Below are 17751 nucleotides of genomic sequence, written 5' to 3'. Positions count from 1 at the left end.
AGTGGCAGAATTATAGTCAGTATAATTGCTGTATGTGTACTTTGGGAGGGACAATTGAAATATTAGCCCTGCTGATACACATTGCTGAAACTGTTCTCATATCCAGCAGCTAGAGGGCATTGTCTTTAACCTGCTTTACTCTCAAGCCAGGTGCACCTTAATCCATCAATTTACTTATGGTTTTTAACATAGTATGAGAAGATTCATACTGACAACAAAGTATTTAGTGGTTCTAAATTTTGGTAGTTTTTACAATCTCAAAGTATGTGTTGGTGCACATCAAGCTCTGGTTCAACTGAGTAGGATGTATTTCTGACAGCACTTGTAGAGTCAGAATCACAAGATATCCTAGAAACAGCTGCTCTTCAAGTGTTTTAGTTTGCAACATAAACAGCAGATTTTACTTCCCATCACAGTGGCCAGCACATAATCCAAATAGATTACTTGAATTCTGGGATGATGTTAAAAGAGGCAAGAAAGGTACAGTGGATTCCTTTTCAATACTTTAAACTGGCCTGGTATGAAGAGTTAGCAGAATGTGTAAATTAAAGGTCAGTAGGGAATTGTAACAACTTGCTGCTTCAAAAAGCCTTTTTTTAAACTGCACTTTGTTAAATGTTGTTCCATTTTAGGATGTGCAGGATGCTACAGCTTATGGAAGTTTATTTCTTGCCTTCCTCCAAATTCCTGGTTAAATTATGTGTTTTCAATTACAGTTAAATTATGCTGGTAAAAACATTCTCAAAAATAGGTTAGCTGAAGAGTACTATGAAAAGTCTTTATAGAGGATGCCATTTATTGTGGCCTTTTGTTGTCCACAATACCACATGAAGAAAACGTTTTAGAAATTGATTTGGGTTTTATTTTGTTGAAAACAGAAAATATAAGAAAATAATAGATTCCATAAGAAAAGAGTTTCCACTAGAGAGCATTGTGCAAGCCTGACTGTGGCACTGTGATCTTGGCTGTGGCACTGTCAGCTTCTTCTGCCTAGTGCAGCTCTTTCACACAAGCCCTTACCTCTCACACTTTGCTGCATGATCCTGGAGTCTTTCAAAGGAGAGCTAAAGCTTATTTGTCTGTAAGGGACACCTGCATGCACAAAAGGCCTTTATCTTTCCTGAATGTATTGCTGTCTAGTTGCTGAAATGCACTGCTATGCCTGCACTGGTGGGCAAGAGAGGTGGCTGATTTTATTAAAGTCACGATAACCGTATGCATAATATAGACAGCACAAGAGAAATTGGTCTGCTCCTCCTTCGGTCCTGAGGTATTGTTTTGTGGCTATGACCTAGACAAAATTTAGGAGAAATTAAGTAAAATTTCAGTCACTGTCCTCTCAAAAAAATTCCAAAGAACTGTAATTGATCACAGAAGCATACCATGTTCTGATAAAGCCATGAATTTCAAAAGTTCTACTGTTTCTCTGATGGACTTGACTTTGCTTCATTTTCTGCTACTATTTTGGTTGCATTTTCAGTTCCATGAAGTTCATTACTCTTAATTTCCATAACCTTGATTTAAATACAAAGTTGACAGCTCTAAGGTAAGTCTTGGTTTTTAAGTATTGGTGCTATGATTAACTTAGCAGAAATCCATCTATAGCACATCAAGGACTACCCAGAATCAATTTAATCAATTTTCTTGGTGAAAGATGGAATTTTTAGTTGTAGAGGAGGTAGATGAACATAGCAATTTTTTATTCCGTTTAGTAGCAACATGTTAGTTACATTGTTCTCACCCTCATGTCAGGAAATGTACGTGTTCGTTTGACAATCAGATTGTCACTTGAAAGGTCTTTTAAAATACAAGAAGCAGCTGTCAGTGCAGAATGTGACTATGCCACTAAGAATGAAGAAATGATGGAGGTTTTTGCATGGGTAAAGATTGTTGAGAAGCCAATGCTATTTAAGGCAGGACAGAATAAAAAGGATGTGATGTGACCAGCATGGGAATCTGCTGGTTATGTACCTTTCTAAAGCACATTCTGCCATCAGTGCACTCCTTCTGTGGTTGTGATGTTAATTCCTGTCAGAGAGTCCTAGTCATGCATGCTTAACTTCGTGAGAAATTTTCCTGTGCATGTAGATGATTTCATTGAGGCTGAATAATTTTCATCTTCCTGTAGCTGAAAGACTGTACCAGTCTTTGTATGCTCAAAGTGAACATCCACTGTTATTCCTTGAAATAAACACACAAGTTTCTGATTTTTCTTGCTTTTGCAATGTGCATGCTAGACATGATTTTAGGTATAAAATGAGGATAAAAATTCATTCGTCTGTGATTATATTATCTCATTTGCCATCTAACTCTAGGACAAGAAATCAGTGATTTAATTTCCTTTCAAAGACTTTGTCTATCAGATACAGAACAAGCTTATTAATTACCTCAGTTATTGTGAGAACTGTACCTTCAGTATAGCGTTCCTAATTGTTTTTAGACAAGGAAATTTATTTCTATAGCTCACTCAGCTCACTATGGCAGGCTGGGTAATTCTCTATTATTTTCAGTGTAGATAGCAAGGTCTACAGATTATGTTAAGAGAAAATAATATTGTCCTTCTGCTAAATGAAATAGATGCATAAAAAGTACTTACCTGAGTACACAATGTATTTTCATTTTATATGAGAAAATTTAATCCAAAATAAACATATTTGATAAATATTCGCAGAACACCTCAGTAGAGACTTGTAGTGTGCCTGAAACTTCCAAGAGCTTCATCATCAAATTAAAATGAGTTTTTTGTTATAACTGTAAGTGAGATAAAACCATCCTTTGTGTGGAAATATCATGTTTATGGTCCAGTCAATTGTGCAGGCAGAATCTTTATGTTTTCAACCACTAATTCACAAGTCTCTGTTTGGAAAAAATTTATTGCATGCCTTCAGCTGAGTTAAACACAGGCTTGTGCTTACATACAGAAGATTTAATGTACCGTGCACTGGGCAGTCTTATCACCATAAGCTGTTCTACTTGGTGCATGCAGAGGTACAGCAGGAGTTGATTCCTTAAGTACACATTCAGTGGTGCCAATTCCATGAACATCAAGCCAATATTGGATTCATTCTCCATCCCAGTTCTGCTGCCCGAAAGTGGCCTCCAGCCATTGAGCACTTAGGTCCATGAGTGATGGATTGTTGCAAGAAAACTCTGCAATGTGCTTCATTCCCAAGGGAATCTTCACTGCCTTATAGAGTCCTTCTGTCACTCCTATTCTGTCCAACCAGTTCAACCACTTCTGCAGTTGGACATTTTTGTCCTCTATGCCGCATCATTTTTTGGTCACAAATTACCAATTTTTAGCAGCTACAGTTTGATTTTCCCCTTCACTCTACTGTGTATTCACACAAGCCCCCTAACTTGACCACTTCTTCCAGATTTTCAGAGGATCAGCAAAATTGCAACTGTGGCAAAAGGCTGCTCTTTCAGCAGAGAATGAGGGCTTCTTTGAAATGTGGGGACACTAGAACTATAAGATGACAACTCTTGACAGAAATTTCTACCTAACACCATAGACTGTAAATCCTTCACCAACTGAACCGTCATACTTTAGATACTTTATGATTCATCATAGTGCATCTTGTTCTGTCATTGATACAAAGCTCAAGGTCTCAACCCATCACTGGCATCATTTTGTTTCCAAGACGATTTGATCATAACTAGCAGACAAAAGAAAATCCAGTCCATAGCCCATTGCTCCTTGGAGTAAATTAATTCCACCACCTGATGTGTTGATGTATGTATCTGTCTTTTTCTTTTACAAATCAGGATTTCTATTTTTGCATTTGAACAAACTGTGCCAGAGAGTGAATTAATTAGTTCTTGAGATGAAATAAATTGACTAGGTACATGAAGTATGTTGGTCTCTTGTGAGATTTTTCTAAGCATATGAAAATTGTGGAGGTTTTTTAATCAAATAAATGTTTCAGAATATATGTACATTTCAACAAGTATTGTTCCTTAGTGAAATATAGCGTCATCACTGAAGGATGTCAGCTGCTTTCTCATCAGTGATTAATGGAACTGATAGTCTTGGATTCAATGTCATTTTGTCAAGAATCCAAGAAATATATCATTTCAAAAATACAGTAATTGGAGGATCAGGACCTGTGAGGTCACTGGTAATATTTTTCTCTATTGAATTTGGCTAAGTACAAACCAAGTTGATGATTTTTTAACATTAGCTGTTACATCAGCTGAAGTCTAAATGACCATTTCAATCTGAATGATTGAAGAGCATTTTGTAGATAGTATCATGAAATAAGAGTTGTGGAATTTTTGAAAATAACATTAGCAAAAGATCTGTTTGGGAATACTCACTTAAAATCAGAAGCCTGTCATATGTACAGCAGAAAGAAAGCTTTGAAAGAATAAACTTGATAATACTTATGTATATGAGGTGGTAGAGACATGTATTCCATTAAGTACGAATTGCAGCTAAAAATTATATTCTTCAAATGCTTTTTTTTCATAGCTGGAGGGAATTTTTTCATACTGTTTCAAATGTCAGTGTGTTTCATTCCAGTTACAAGGAAGATCTGTTTCCTTGAATTTAGTGCATTTATTTCAGGTTCCTTTTTGAGATGAATAATTCAAATAATCAAATTTTAACTTTCGGTGGTTGTTGTTTCATTTTGTTTTTTTTTTTAAATTTTATTTTTCTGCAACAATACATATCTAAATTTTATTTTTTGTATGCAAGTTAATGCAATTGAAAATGTTTGTCAGGAGTTTCAGTGTCTTTAAAGTTAAATAAATTGCTGGCATGTGTATCTGTACACACTAATTAATGAGAAAACTACAATTTTGGTACACCAAAAAATCAGAACTTATCTGTAATAAGACACAAGGCATGTTGTTAAAGGTGAGGAAATATACTTTTCCTTATGTTAGCCAATAAAACAACTGCTGTAGAGACAGGATTACTCTGATTTTTACACCATTGGGATGCTTTTACAGAGACCATTTAGTGATATGAACATAAAGGAAATGTCTTGGATTTTCCCCATACAACTGTGTACTTTGCTATAAAACAGATAAACTTGTGCAATTAGGGTGAATAGGATGTTTCTACTATCTATATCATAATAAGGCAAGATCTGTAATAGAGTAACAGTAGAGTACCTGGACTATAGCTTTATCATATTTCAAGGGTGGCAGTAAATTCATACTTACAGAAAACTGCACGTGGCCAGTCTGATATTTTATGAATTAAGACATTTTCAAAGGGATGAGGAATAAACAAATATTTTCAGGCAGTATTTAAAAAAATATGTGCAAATGCTATATACATACATATGCAAGTCTGTATAGATCTACAGTAGTATAAGTATACATTTATAAATATATATCTGGGGTAGAACAAGGGGTGGCAAGGACACACTAACACAGAAGTATTTTTCTCTCAGAAAAAAATATGCTGGCATTGTCTGTTTGACTATGGGGCTTTGATATCTTGAACTTGAGGGGTAAGATACTTAAATAAAATATTTTTTTATTACTTTTCTGAAATTACTGCACAAATAGAGGAGCAAAGGATATGTCCCAATGATTATGCCACAACAGAGTATGAGAGAGAGTGTGTGATGACATTCCCCTAATTTGTGCAAAACAAAAGTTAGGATGAGAAAAGGCTTATCAAGGTGTTCCTTGGCAAAATAAACTGCTCCCAGTGCTCTGCCTATAATGCTTTGCCCGATGTGCTGACACTGGTAAACCAAAAGTTCAGTCATTACATTCTCCTTCATTACAAAAAAGCTGAGTAAGAAGTTGGTGCTAAGTGTTTTCTTTCTGTCATCTGTGAGATTAGTATTTATTCCTGAACAATTTGTTGGTTAACTGCTGCTGCAGTAAACAGTGCTGCAGAGGGACCACAAAATATAGTTGATACCCACTTCATAAAATAGTTGCTTTAGAAAGGTTTCTTGTTAGGCTTAATAATACAAAATGAATGGAAATCCAGGAAGAGAGGCTGGACTGAGGAGGACTGGATAGTACAGTGAAACTTCTTCTTGGGAAACTCAAAAAAGGAACCGAGGGACTGAACAAATTGCACTAATCTCTTGAAGGTAGCTGGAAATCAGACAGGAGCATGCTACTAGGTACTAAAGGAGCTTGAAAACTGCTAAACAAAAGCCTTCAGAGGACAGGGACTTTTATCCTAAACTAAATTAGTTTCAATAGTTTTAACAAATGAATTTTATTTTCAAAGGTGCTGTGATTGTCTCCAGGACTTGAACCCTCGAAGTCTTAAGGTATGTTATTTATGATTTCCATAATAAAACAACTCAATCTGAATATGCCTTCTGTTTTTGTTTTTGTATATATTGCAAGACAGTTAAAAATTAAATTGGTTCTGGTCTTATGTTTGCAAATGTTAAGAATTTTTTTCTTTATATGGAAAAGGTGGGATGTATGTATTTTTTATTCTTTTTCCTGGCAAGTGGGTCACAGGTCATATATGTCATCATTCTTAAATGGATGAAATAGCTTTAAAAATTTATGGACTGATAAGTTTTATTCTGTTTTGTGGTTTACATTTGTAAATCATGAAATCTGAAAAAGAAAGAAAAATGCAATTTGTGCATGATTATATTGAACTTTTCTTTACTGAGCCTTCATTTTGATTGATTGTGTATCAAAGGTCATGTTCTGTAACTCATTATTTGAGAACCTCATCTTTCCATTTTTTAATAAAATAAGGTGCTAGATGCAGCACTGCAGATAGGAAAAAAGGGAACTTCAAGGAAGGGAAGTTCTGGGAAGGGAAGGGAAGTTCTGGGAAGGGAAGGGAAGTTCTGGGAAGGGAAGTTCTGGGAAGGGAAGGGAAGGGAAGGGAAGGGAAGGGAAGGGAAGGGAAGGGAAGGGAAGGGAAGGGAAGGGAAGGGAAGGGAAGGGAAGGGAAGGGAAGGGAAGGGAAGGGAAGGGCAGGGAAGGGAAGGGAAGGGAAGGGAAGGGAAGGGAAGGGAAGGGAAGGGAAGGGAAGGGAAGGGAAGGGAAGGGAAGGGAAGTTCTGGGAAGGGAAGGGAAGGGAAGTTCTGGGAAGGGAAGGGAAGGGAAGGGAAGGGAAGGGAAGGGAAGGGAAGGGAAGGGAAGGGAAGGGAAGGGAAGGGAAGGGAAGGGAAGGGAAGGGAAGGGAAGGGAAGGGAAGGGAAGGGAAGGGAAGGGAAGGGAAGGGAAGGGAAGGGAAGGGAAGGGAAGGGAAGGGAAGGGAAGGGAAGGGAAGGGAATGTGGTGTTTCGTTGCCAACTGGGGTTAAAACACAACAGTGATTTAGTGCCCACCTTCCTTCCTCCCTTCACTTTTTTTTCTGCTCCTGGCTGATTACACTATTGTTATAGAACAGTGAAGATTTTTAATATCCTTTGAATGCCCTTGAAAACAAACTGGTCCTTTTTCTGGGATCCAGGATGTTGCTGAATTATGCTTGACATCTTTTTTACATTGGTTTTATTTCACCATACACTATAGCTCCAAAAAGACCTCCAAATCTGTAAGAAGAGACTGTGATAGCACCATCACAATACTTTCTGTTCTGAAAGTTTCCACTCTTTGTTCCAAGCACCTTTCAACTTTTTTTTTTTTTGTTTTGTTGCTGTGCTGCCTCTGAAATTACTCTGTCACACACCCACTGAAAGGTCTCAAAATTCAGAACGAGCATTTAAAGCAAGTTGTCAGAACTGATATTATATTGCATCCATATTCTTTTCTCTCAGCCAGGTCTTTTTCTCCACCCTTTGAATGCAATCTTGATTTAAGCGTTAAACCCTTGGGTCAGTTAATGGTCCATACCATTTATACTGTAAGATGCAGCATGAAACTCCTGTTATGATGCCCTCTTTTTCCATTAGCACTATTAAAAAATTATGATAAAAAAATTGAGTGAGAGATTAATATCTCCCCAGAGTTTATACAGAACAAGCCAAAGAGCAGTTATCCACATCCCATTTCTTTCTTCTTTGAGACCTAGGCATAGTCATGAAATTGCTAAGCAAGACTAGCAAAATGCTAATACTGCAATTAGCAGTGTAATTCTCAAATCTGAGTGGAATTTCAGGTCATCACAGACTCTAAGCTCCCAAGGTGTAAAGAAATAGCAGAGTGCTGTCACCAGTAATATCATGCAGTTTCTTATATACGGAAAATGTTTCAATAAAGCATCCCTGAACAAAGAAAATGCAAAACATAGCTATTTGTTTTGTTTCCACAATGGTGGAAATGCAACAGAATGTGTAGGCTTATTTTACATGCCTTGCTTGTTTGATTTTGCTAGGCCCTACTAAGTACTACATTATTAGGTTTTTGTTCTATGGGAATTTGCTTTTAAAAGTATTCTCTGGACTTTACCCTTACTGTCTCTCCAGTATTACCTCAGTTCACTTTCAAAAACTGAAATGCATTTATGGTAAAAATGAACAAGTAGAGGATGAAATTGATGTTAAATATTAAACCTGCTTATTTAAATAGAGTTCTGGGGGGTTTGATATAGTGGCATGTCCTTCTTGTGCAGATTCTTTATTTAAATGCCAGTTTTGTTGAATGTCTGTGACTTCAAAAGTCACAGCTAATATTCTTGCATGAAACCCACCATCTTAGCAAAGACACAATAAACTTTCTCTTTTTTTACTCTTGTAAAAGAACATGTTATTATAACAGAATTTACACTGATGCATCTCAAAGTACTGTGAAATAAACAGAAGCAGTTGATGATTTTTTTCATTCTTTGAAGCATTTTATAGGGCTTCATGGAATCACAGAACGGATGAGGGTGGTAGGCATCTCTGGAGATAGTCTAGTTCAGAGCCCTTGCTCAAAGCAGAATCATCTAGAGTAGATAACATAGGACAATGTACAGTCAGATTTTGAGTATCTCCAAGGATGACAACCTCACAATCTCCTGGGGAACTTACTCCAGTGTTCAAACATCAGAGCAGAAAATATTTTCTTAATGTTTAGACAGGATTTCATTATTTCAGTTTGCAGTTGTTTCTTGTCTTGCCACTTGGCACTAGTCAAAGAGCTTAACTTCATTTTCTTCAGTTGCTTGAGATATATATTTATGCACATTAATAAGATTCCCCCAAGTTCTTTTTCTCCATGTTGGAGAGTCCCAGCCACTGTCAGCCACTACTCATGTAAGACAAGCTTCGGTCCACTATCTTTGTGGCCCTGTGCTGAAATTGCTCTAGTGTGTTCATGTCATTTGTTTTGGAGACAGCAGAGCTGTGCACAGCCCCCTCTGTCTGTCTCACCAGGTATAAGCAGAGTGGAAGGACCAGATGCCTCGATCTGCAAGCAACACTTCTGCTAATGCAGACCCTCTTTGCTGCAAAGGTAACATGCTGCAGTATGGTCAGCTTGTCTCCCCAGAACTCCAGGTTCTTCTCTGCAGATCTGGTTTCCAGCCAGTCAACCCCCACCATACACTTATGCTGGAAGCGTCCTTCCTCCCCAGATATGGGCGTTGGCATTTCCCTTTACTGAACTGCATGAAGTTCCTGTTCACACATTACTCCAGTCTGTTAATGCCCTCTAAAAGGCAGTAGATCCATCTAATGTATCAACCACTCCTTTCTGGTTTGTATCATCTTCAAATTACTGAAAGCAAACTCTTCTTAACTTCTGTATGTGGTGGTGGAACACCCCTGAGCCTTGCAGAGGTGATCCTTGAAAGTCAATCATGTTGTCCCCAAAAAAGTAAGGAAAAAAGTGACAGTAAGCACAAGTGGGTTTGCTAAAAGAACTCTTCAGGAGATGACAACCAAAGTTATTCCCAAGTGATGGGGTTTTTTTCTTTTGCTGTTCACAGTGATCTAATTTTCATTTATGAGCTCTTGTGATCTAAAGCTCTGCCATGGATTCTGAGTCAAAAATTGCTGGCAAGCAGTGGATGTTATCAATGTTCAACCTTTTTTGAAAAATTAAAACTTAATGAGTAGCCAAGTGTAACCTATTTTCAGCATCTGGGATATGAGCACCATACTTGAGTCCTATGCAGTCCTGGTTGTTTTTCCTAGAAATATCAGACACTATACACACCAGTGCAATCACAGATAGTTTGCTCTTTTGTTTCCCTGCTTCCCCCCTTTGTGTTGATTCTTAACTAATTTATATAAATCCTCCTAAATTCTCATGACATGGTTTTTCTTTATTGCTCAATATTTCTTCTTTGGGATTTCTCTAAAGACATCAGCTCCTCATTTATTTATGTTGGTATTTTCTTGTTCTGTTGATTTTTATGGTGGTTCTGACCCATGAAACATAATTGTCAGGTGTCATAGTTTAACCGTGGCTGGCTAAGCGCCAGATATCCACTCCTTCACTCCCTCCTGAAGGCTAGAAGTAGTAAACTTTTTTTGGATTAAGATAAAGAGAGTTTAATAGGTTAAGCAAAGGAAAATAAGGAAATTATTCACTACTTCGCATCCACCGGCAGCTGTTCAGCCATCTTCAGGAAAGTAGGGCTCCACTATGCCTAATGTAGAATTGGGCAGACGAATGCCATTTCTCCAAATCTCCTCTCCCTTTCCTCTTTTCCCTCCAAATTTTATATGCTGAGCCTGATGCCATGTGGTATGGAATATTCCTTGGGTCATTTGGGGTCAACTGTCTCAGCTATGTCACCTCCCAACTTTCTGTGCACCCCTCAACCTCCTCACTGGTGGCATAGGTGAGGAACAACAAAGGCCATGTGTCTGTCACTGTTCAGCAGTAGCAAAAATATGGCATTTTTATCAATACTGTTTCCAGAACAAATGCAAGCAAAATGCCATACTAATTACTAGGCAGAAAACTAACCCCATCCCAGCCAAAACTAGCAAAACAGGGGATCAAAATTAGCTTTCCTTCACTTGTTTTTTTCCTGCTCTGTTTTCAGAGCTTAATTATTTATAGGAGATCTTGCAAAGCTGCCTGTGGCCACATGTTTGACTTTTTATCCTTGAAATCTCTTGATACCTCTCAGCCAATGCTCATCTTGCACACAGTTCATATTCTTTGTCTTTGTCTTCCCTTGTTTCACCCTCCAATACAGTGAAGGATGGCTTTGGAACTTCCTGAAGAAGGAATCTTCCTTTGTGGTGTCCTGAACTAACAGGTGATCTCCATTTGTTAATACAGGTGTGTGGATTTTAGCATAGTAGTGGGAATTCTGCCTGCTGCTCCATCTACTGGTATTTAGAGACAAATACCTACCTTCACTGGGTTAGGTGCCATTCCTATCTACTTTTTCTACTCTAGATTGTTCTAATTTTAAGCAGTTTTCTTTTTATTTTGACACCAAAATTGGCTGGAGAATAAACTTTAAAACACAATTTGAGGTATTAGAAAGCAGGTGTTCTTTATTACAATGCTGGACACATTTGGAGGATTTTCCACTACTCAAATGTGTGTCGTGAAACTTTACAAGAGGATATTTATTCCATCAGGATCATACACATTCATTGCAACATGCTTCCTAGCTAACAGATAAACATCACTTTTACTAGGACTAACTTATATGCTTCATCCCTTGTATTGGAACTCCTTTTGTGGTCTTAGAGGGTCATGTAAAGGAGTTTCTGGTGGCTGTATTTGCTGACAGCCCCCAAAACTCTTAGTGGCCCTGCCTTAAACTTTTCTTAGGGCATTTACTATTCTTTCTTGTTACACAAGTTTGCCACTAAAACCACTTAGGTTCCTCATTGTCTATTTATCCACTGAATCCAGCTACATATACCATGCTGGGTGTCTACTTTCACATTCTTTTATCTAATTGATTGTTAGTTTTAAGCTTTATCTTCCAACTTCAAGGGAACAGAATATTTCTTTTATCCATGCTGTCTATCACTTTAGAGAAGTAAATGGTTAAGGTCAGGCATCAGTGCTCATTTTGACCATTTCAACCAATTTCTCTTTTTCTGACTCAAGAATGCCCCCTGTGTATATTATTATCAAATTCTACTTTCTGGAGATTTCAATATCTATCGCTTAATTATATTAAGTTATGTCTTTCTCACCTACATTAAAGATCAAAATTGATCATATAGTCCAGATGCATCCAAATCTGAAACCTTAGTTAATTTCTTTCACTCTGAGATGCAAAAATATCACATAATTTTAGATAAATATTTGGAGTATTTAACTTTGAACATACACAGTCCGACATATTCTGAGAATTTTATGACAACAATTTTATAAAATTTTCCAGTGCATTTCTGGAAGATGCTCATAAAATATACTCCTTTAGGTGTCTATGATATTATGCTTCTGGAGAAAAATTTCTTGCTGCTCCACAGGAGGTGTTATGATGGAAATTACAAAGAAAGATAAAGAATCCTTTCCCATGTATTTTGAGTTCCATAATAGATTTATTATGATACATATTAGTGTGTTCCTGCCTCAATTTCAGTAAAATTCTGTTCTGTGTTTGATCATGGAGACCTTGGCATCAGTGACTGATCTGTATGCACTGGATTAGATGGGAAAAAACATCAGCACCTCAATGCAACATATTCAGTTGATTTTCAGAGTATGTTCCACTAATCTTTAACTTTTCCTGCATTCAGCTCACCCAGTGTATGATGAAAGATAATACTATAATTCCTGGTCATTTAGTCCAGTATGTTCCTAAAACCATGGATATGGTTGCTCTTCCATTTGAAGTCCAGGATGATAAATTTTTTATGCTTGGAAACTTTGTTTTTCATGGTAACGCATCATGCTTCAGATGCGCTGAACTCTCACTTCCAAACTGGGTAAAGTGTAATCTTGTTCCTTTTTTAGAAACACTTTCTCTTTGTGCAACTTTTAGATTATATGCTAATTACTGCTGAAAGCTGAACAACAGGTTCTCTTTTGATCCACTCATTTTACTTCAGTTGTTGCAGGCTAAAATGTAAGCTGAAGGCTTTAATTTGTTTAGAAGCCATACTATATGTTAACTTTTTAAATATTTGCAAGACTAATTTTACTGTAATTTTCTTTCATATGTTTCTCAATGTGGATGGAATGTTTTCTTTTTATCTTACATACATATGCATGTAACTAACACCTCTGTGCACATATTTTCCTTCCCTCTAGTAAAAACCATATACAACACTTGTGGAAGGGGAACATACAGAATTTTAGAGATGTTTAGGAGCAGTGCTCTTTAAATTTCAACAAGGACTGAAATAACCGTTTGGAGCTCTTAAGGGAAGCATAGATTAGTGTATCACCTGGATGAACTTACCTTATCTGAGGGCCATTTGGTATTCTCCATGATATCTGTTCATTGGTCTAAACATTTCAGTGATGGAGAACAGATGGTAAAACAGCTTTATTAAGTAAACTCATCTAAATTATTCATCGTTTTAGTGAAAGAGGTAGGTGCACTGTAGTTTAAACTCTGAAAAAAACCTAGCTAGAATGTAGCAGAAATGTCCACTTGAATTCTAAGTCATATGAGAAGTGTCTGAGAGAGTAGGGGTTGTTTACCCCAGTGAAATGAAAGCTCAGGAAAGACCTTATAATTCTCTACAAGTACATGAAAGTAGATAATGGAAAGATAGGGCTTGGCCTCTTATCCCAGAAAACCATTGAGAAGACAAGAGAACATAGCTTTGAATACCTCCCAGTAAGGTTCAGGCTACATGCTATGGAAGGGGTTGGTAAGCATTGGAACTGACTGCCTGAGGCAGTGGTGGAGACACCATCCCTGGAGGCATTCTAGAAATGACTGGACATGGCACTTAGTTGTATGGTCTAGATCAGTCAAAGGTTGGACTCTATGATCTTAGAGGTATTTTCCAACATAAATCCAAAAATAACAGAATATGCCAAGGTGGAAGGGACCCAGAAGGATTGGCCAACTCCTGGCTCTGCACAGAACATACACAAGAGTCACATCATGTGCCTGAGAGCATTGTCCAAAAGCTTTTGAGCTCTGTCCGATCAACTTCTCTGATGTCCCTGTTCCAGTGCCCAAATACCCTCTGAGTGAAGAATGTCTTCCTCATATCCAACCTAAACCTCTCCTGACACAACTTCAAGCCATTCTCTTGTGTCCTGTCACTGCTCACCACAGAGAAGAGATCAGTCTCTGCTGCTCCTCTTCCCCTCATAAGGAAGTTGTAACTGCACTGAGTTCTCCCCTCAGTCTTCTCCAGGCTGAGCAGACCAAGTGACTTCAGCCACTCCTCATATGGCTTCACCTCAAGGCCCTTCCCCATCTTTGTTGACCTCCTTTGGACACTCTGTAATGGCATTACATCTTTCTTATACTGTAGCACCCAAAGCTGCCCCCAGCACTTGGGGTGAGGCTACTCCAGTGCAGAGCAGAGCCCTGCTGATGATGCTGTGTCTGATGTCCCCCAGGAAACAGGAGGTCCTTCTGGCTGCCAGGGCACTGCTGACTCGTGTTCAACTTGCCACTGACCTAGGCCCCCAGGTCCCTTGCCATGGCAATGCTTTCCAGTATCTCATTCCCTAGTGTGTACATAAACCCATGATTGACCTGTCACATGTGCAAAACTTGGCCCTTGCCCTTGCTGAACTTCATATTTTGGATGATTGCCCAGCCATCTTATTTGTCCAGGTCTCTCTGCAGGGTCTCTCTGCCTTAAGGAGAGTCAGCAGCCTCTCCAAATTTTGTATTAACTACAAACTTACTAAGAATTCCTTCTAGTCTTGTGTCCAAGCAGCTAATGAGGATGTTGGAGAGCACAGGACTGAGGATGAAGCCCTGTGGAAGGCAACCAATGACAGTTCCTCAGTCTGATGTCACTCCATTCACTGTAATCCTTTGTGCCTGACCTGTAAGCAAGTCCTGTGATTGCTCACCTATCTCATGATGTGTTTATCCAGCTGTGTGCTGGCTATTTTGTCCAGAAAGTTTCTGTGAGACACAGTATCAAAAGCTTTACTGATATGCAAAATGATTACATCAACTGCTTTCCATTGATCGACTAGGTGGGTTACCTTGTCTTGAAAAGAAAAAAGGTTTGACAAGCAGGACCTTCCCCTGAAGCAGCCATGCTGGTAACTGTGCTGTCATTCAGGTGTCATTCAGTTTTTCAATATCTCCCAGATTAATCTTCTTTATAACCTTACCAGGCATTGAAGTGATATTGACAAGCCTGTATTTTCCAGTCTTATTCTTCTTGCCCTTTTTAAAGATTAGAACAATGTTCCTCAGCTTTCTGTCAGTTGGTACCTCTCCAGATTTCCAAGATGATACAAAAATCATCAAGAGAGGCTTTGCAAGGAAATCAGACAGCTCTATTTACTATTTTTGAATGAATTTTCCCCCTAAAGTAGTAAGCATTAGTTCTATATTCCTTCCACACCACCTAATGTTGCTCCCACTTAAACCTTCCTTTTTTTGCCTTATCTCCAAAAGAAGATCCCTGTCAGGCAGACTGGCCTTTTGTTCCACTTGCTTGACTTCTGACTCTTTGGAATTGTCTGTTACTGTGCCCTTCGGAGGTGGTGTTTAAAAGGTGTCCAGTATTGACTGACTTGAAAAGCACTTTTCCAGGGGCATTCCCCATTAGTTCCTTGAAGAGGAGTGGTTCTGTGATTCTGTGAATTACTGACAGGTACTTCTAAATGGTAGCAATTTTTTTCAAGAAATATTGCAACTATACAAAAGCAGAGTTCTAGACAAATATTACAACCATTTTTCAATATACCACCTGAACTCTTTACTTGTTTTGCTTAGTAAAGAGAAGAATCTACTATTGCTATGAGTTTGCATTGCATCGTCCAGTTGGATGTTACAATTTTTCATTAAAGATACTGAACAAAATGGTACTCATGGAACAACTAACTATAACTGTAATGAAATCTTTCCATGACCTTTCTCAGATAAGATTCTATTTGGTTCAGAAGAAGACACTAATTTTGAAATTCAAATGAGAAAGAGCTTACAAGTCTATGTCTGAAAGTCTGAATTTTTTTTTAAAAGATAAATACTACTTCTTATTCCTGACAGTTTTAATGGGTCAATAAGTGCAATAGAATTGCATATACTCAGCTAAAATATGTTTTTGAGAACATGAGCTTCTCAGTCCCCATCTTGTTCACCAAGTGAAATTGATGGTTTTATACACCTTTATAATGTAGTCGTTGATTAAGTGCTCATATTTCCTTATACTAAGACATGTTTGAGTACATTTCTATAAAAATGTAAGAATATCTGCATTTTCCAGGTCTGTTTCAAGCATTCTGAGTGTTGTGCCATGAGAGATGCTGTTGTCCATGAGAGGCTGGGATTATTATGATCGAGTGCTGTATTTTGACTTCACCCAGTGGCTAAAAGATTTGTGGGGTGAAGAGGAAGTGTTGGACTTTTAAAAGAGTTAAACAGGTAAGTCTATTGAAATAGGTTTTTTTTATTGTCAGTTTTCAGGTTTTTTCAATTGCAAGTTCAATCTCAGTGCTCCCTCTGTCCAAAAATAATCTATTTCACAATCACAAATGCAAATGACTTTCATAATTTTAGTTTTGAGCAGCTCTTTATTTTGTACAGTTAACTGTTTTCTTTAGAGAAAAAAAAAATTTGACAAAACAAGGCGGAGTTATTTCCTTATATTGTGATAGCAAGAAGAATCTCTACACCCAATAGCCTATAAACACTGTGAGAGCAATGAAAAAAATTGTAAATAATTTGATTAACAGAGTTTAGTGGCATCTGTGTAAGTTACTTTATTAAAAGATTGTTAGGTGTATGAATTTTAGGGCTGATTGTCTTTTTATTTTACCATAATAATTGTTTTATTATTAGATGCTGAGAATTCTCTTTTATCTCTAAGATTCCTGTTTAAACAATCCATCTCATTTCTTAAAATAACCTGCAGAAACCAATTGACCTAAGATAAGGCTATGTGCTAAGGACACACTAAAACATTACCAAAAGTTAGTCTGTCTTATCTGATTTTGATGGATGTTTCACAAGGGTGGGGGAAGATCAAGAACAGTTTTGTATCTTTTTTTTTTCTGTATGTTGCTGTAGCTTTTTATCTTTTCAAGTCAAAATCTTGAAAACTATGCAGTATCATGGCACTCTGGTATAAACTAAATCTAAGAATCAAGAAAATGTGCTTATGGGTGATTTTCTCCTTGGAAAAGAACAAGAATTGATAAATTATTTACCAAATCTAGTCAAAGGTGCCCTGAAGTATGTCTAGGGCAGCAGTATCTACTGCTGAACAAATTCCAAGCTTATGCCAATGCGAATTGTACCATACAAATACACAGTTTGGCTCAGGAAACATTAGAGCAGTGTTCAGGTGATTCTGTACCTTGTGATCCAGACTGTACAACCTCCAGACATGACCCCATGAGTAAAAGACAGCCCAAACAGAAGTACAGAAAACTGTCTTCACATCCATTTCTCCAGACATCTAGGTTTAGAGTGCACTCAGCTAGAAGCAGGTCAGCTATATCTGCATCTATTTCACAGCTGTACTACCATTGTATTCTGCATGCTTTCAGAAAAAAAGTACTTGCAACAGAATTATTTTTTTAACCATCGGGAAAAATACATATTGACCACTTATTGCTGCAACTGAATTATTCTCTGATATCAAAACTAGTAATTTAATTAAAATACTTTTAAGACATTGCAGTTTTTAGCATTGAAAAACTAAAAAACAATTTAAAAATAAAAAGGAAAAAAAGTAGACAAGTCACTGAAATATGACTAACAATTTCATAAATACAATGTTGCAACTCATCATCCCCATCGTAATTGGGGAATTTTCATGCTGGTATATGGTGAGAAGAAAAGTG

At 37.6% G+C, this 17751-nt stretch overlaps 1 protein-coding gene across 10 annotated transcripts in view; it reads left to right on the top strand.

Annotated features, from left to right (window-relative positions):
• Window positions 1-17751, top strand: part of LINGO2 (leucine rich repeat and Ig domain containing 2) — a 493424-nt gene that overhangs the window by 313576 nt on the left and 162097 nt on the right. For 5 of the 10 annotated variants that reach the window (XM_038123766.1, XM_038123768.1, XM_038123765.1 and 2 more), the window contains 2 exons: window positions 6212-6254; window positions 16170-16327. The gene's annotated coding sequence lies outside the window, so the exon portion shown is untranslated. Of the gene's footprint in view, window positions 1-6211; window positions 6255-9254; window positions 9334-11032; window positions 11119-16169; window positions 16328-17751 lie in introns of all 10 variants that reach the window. The other 5 variants (XM_038123769.1, XM_038123770.1, XM_038123774.1 and 2 more) reach the window with 2 other exon arrangements.

Source organism: Motacilla alba, chromosome Z, assembly GCF_015832195.1.
Source record: "Motacilla alba alba isolate MOTALB_02 chromosome Z, Motacilla_alba_V1.0_pri, whole genome shotgun sequence".
Classification (NCBI taxonomy): domain Eukaryota; kingdom Metazoa; phylum Chordata; class Aves; order Passeriformes; family Motacillidae; genus Motacilla; species Motacilla alba.
Note: the sequence above shows the minus strand (reverse complement) of the source record. Positions and strands in the feature narration are given on the sequence as shown.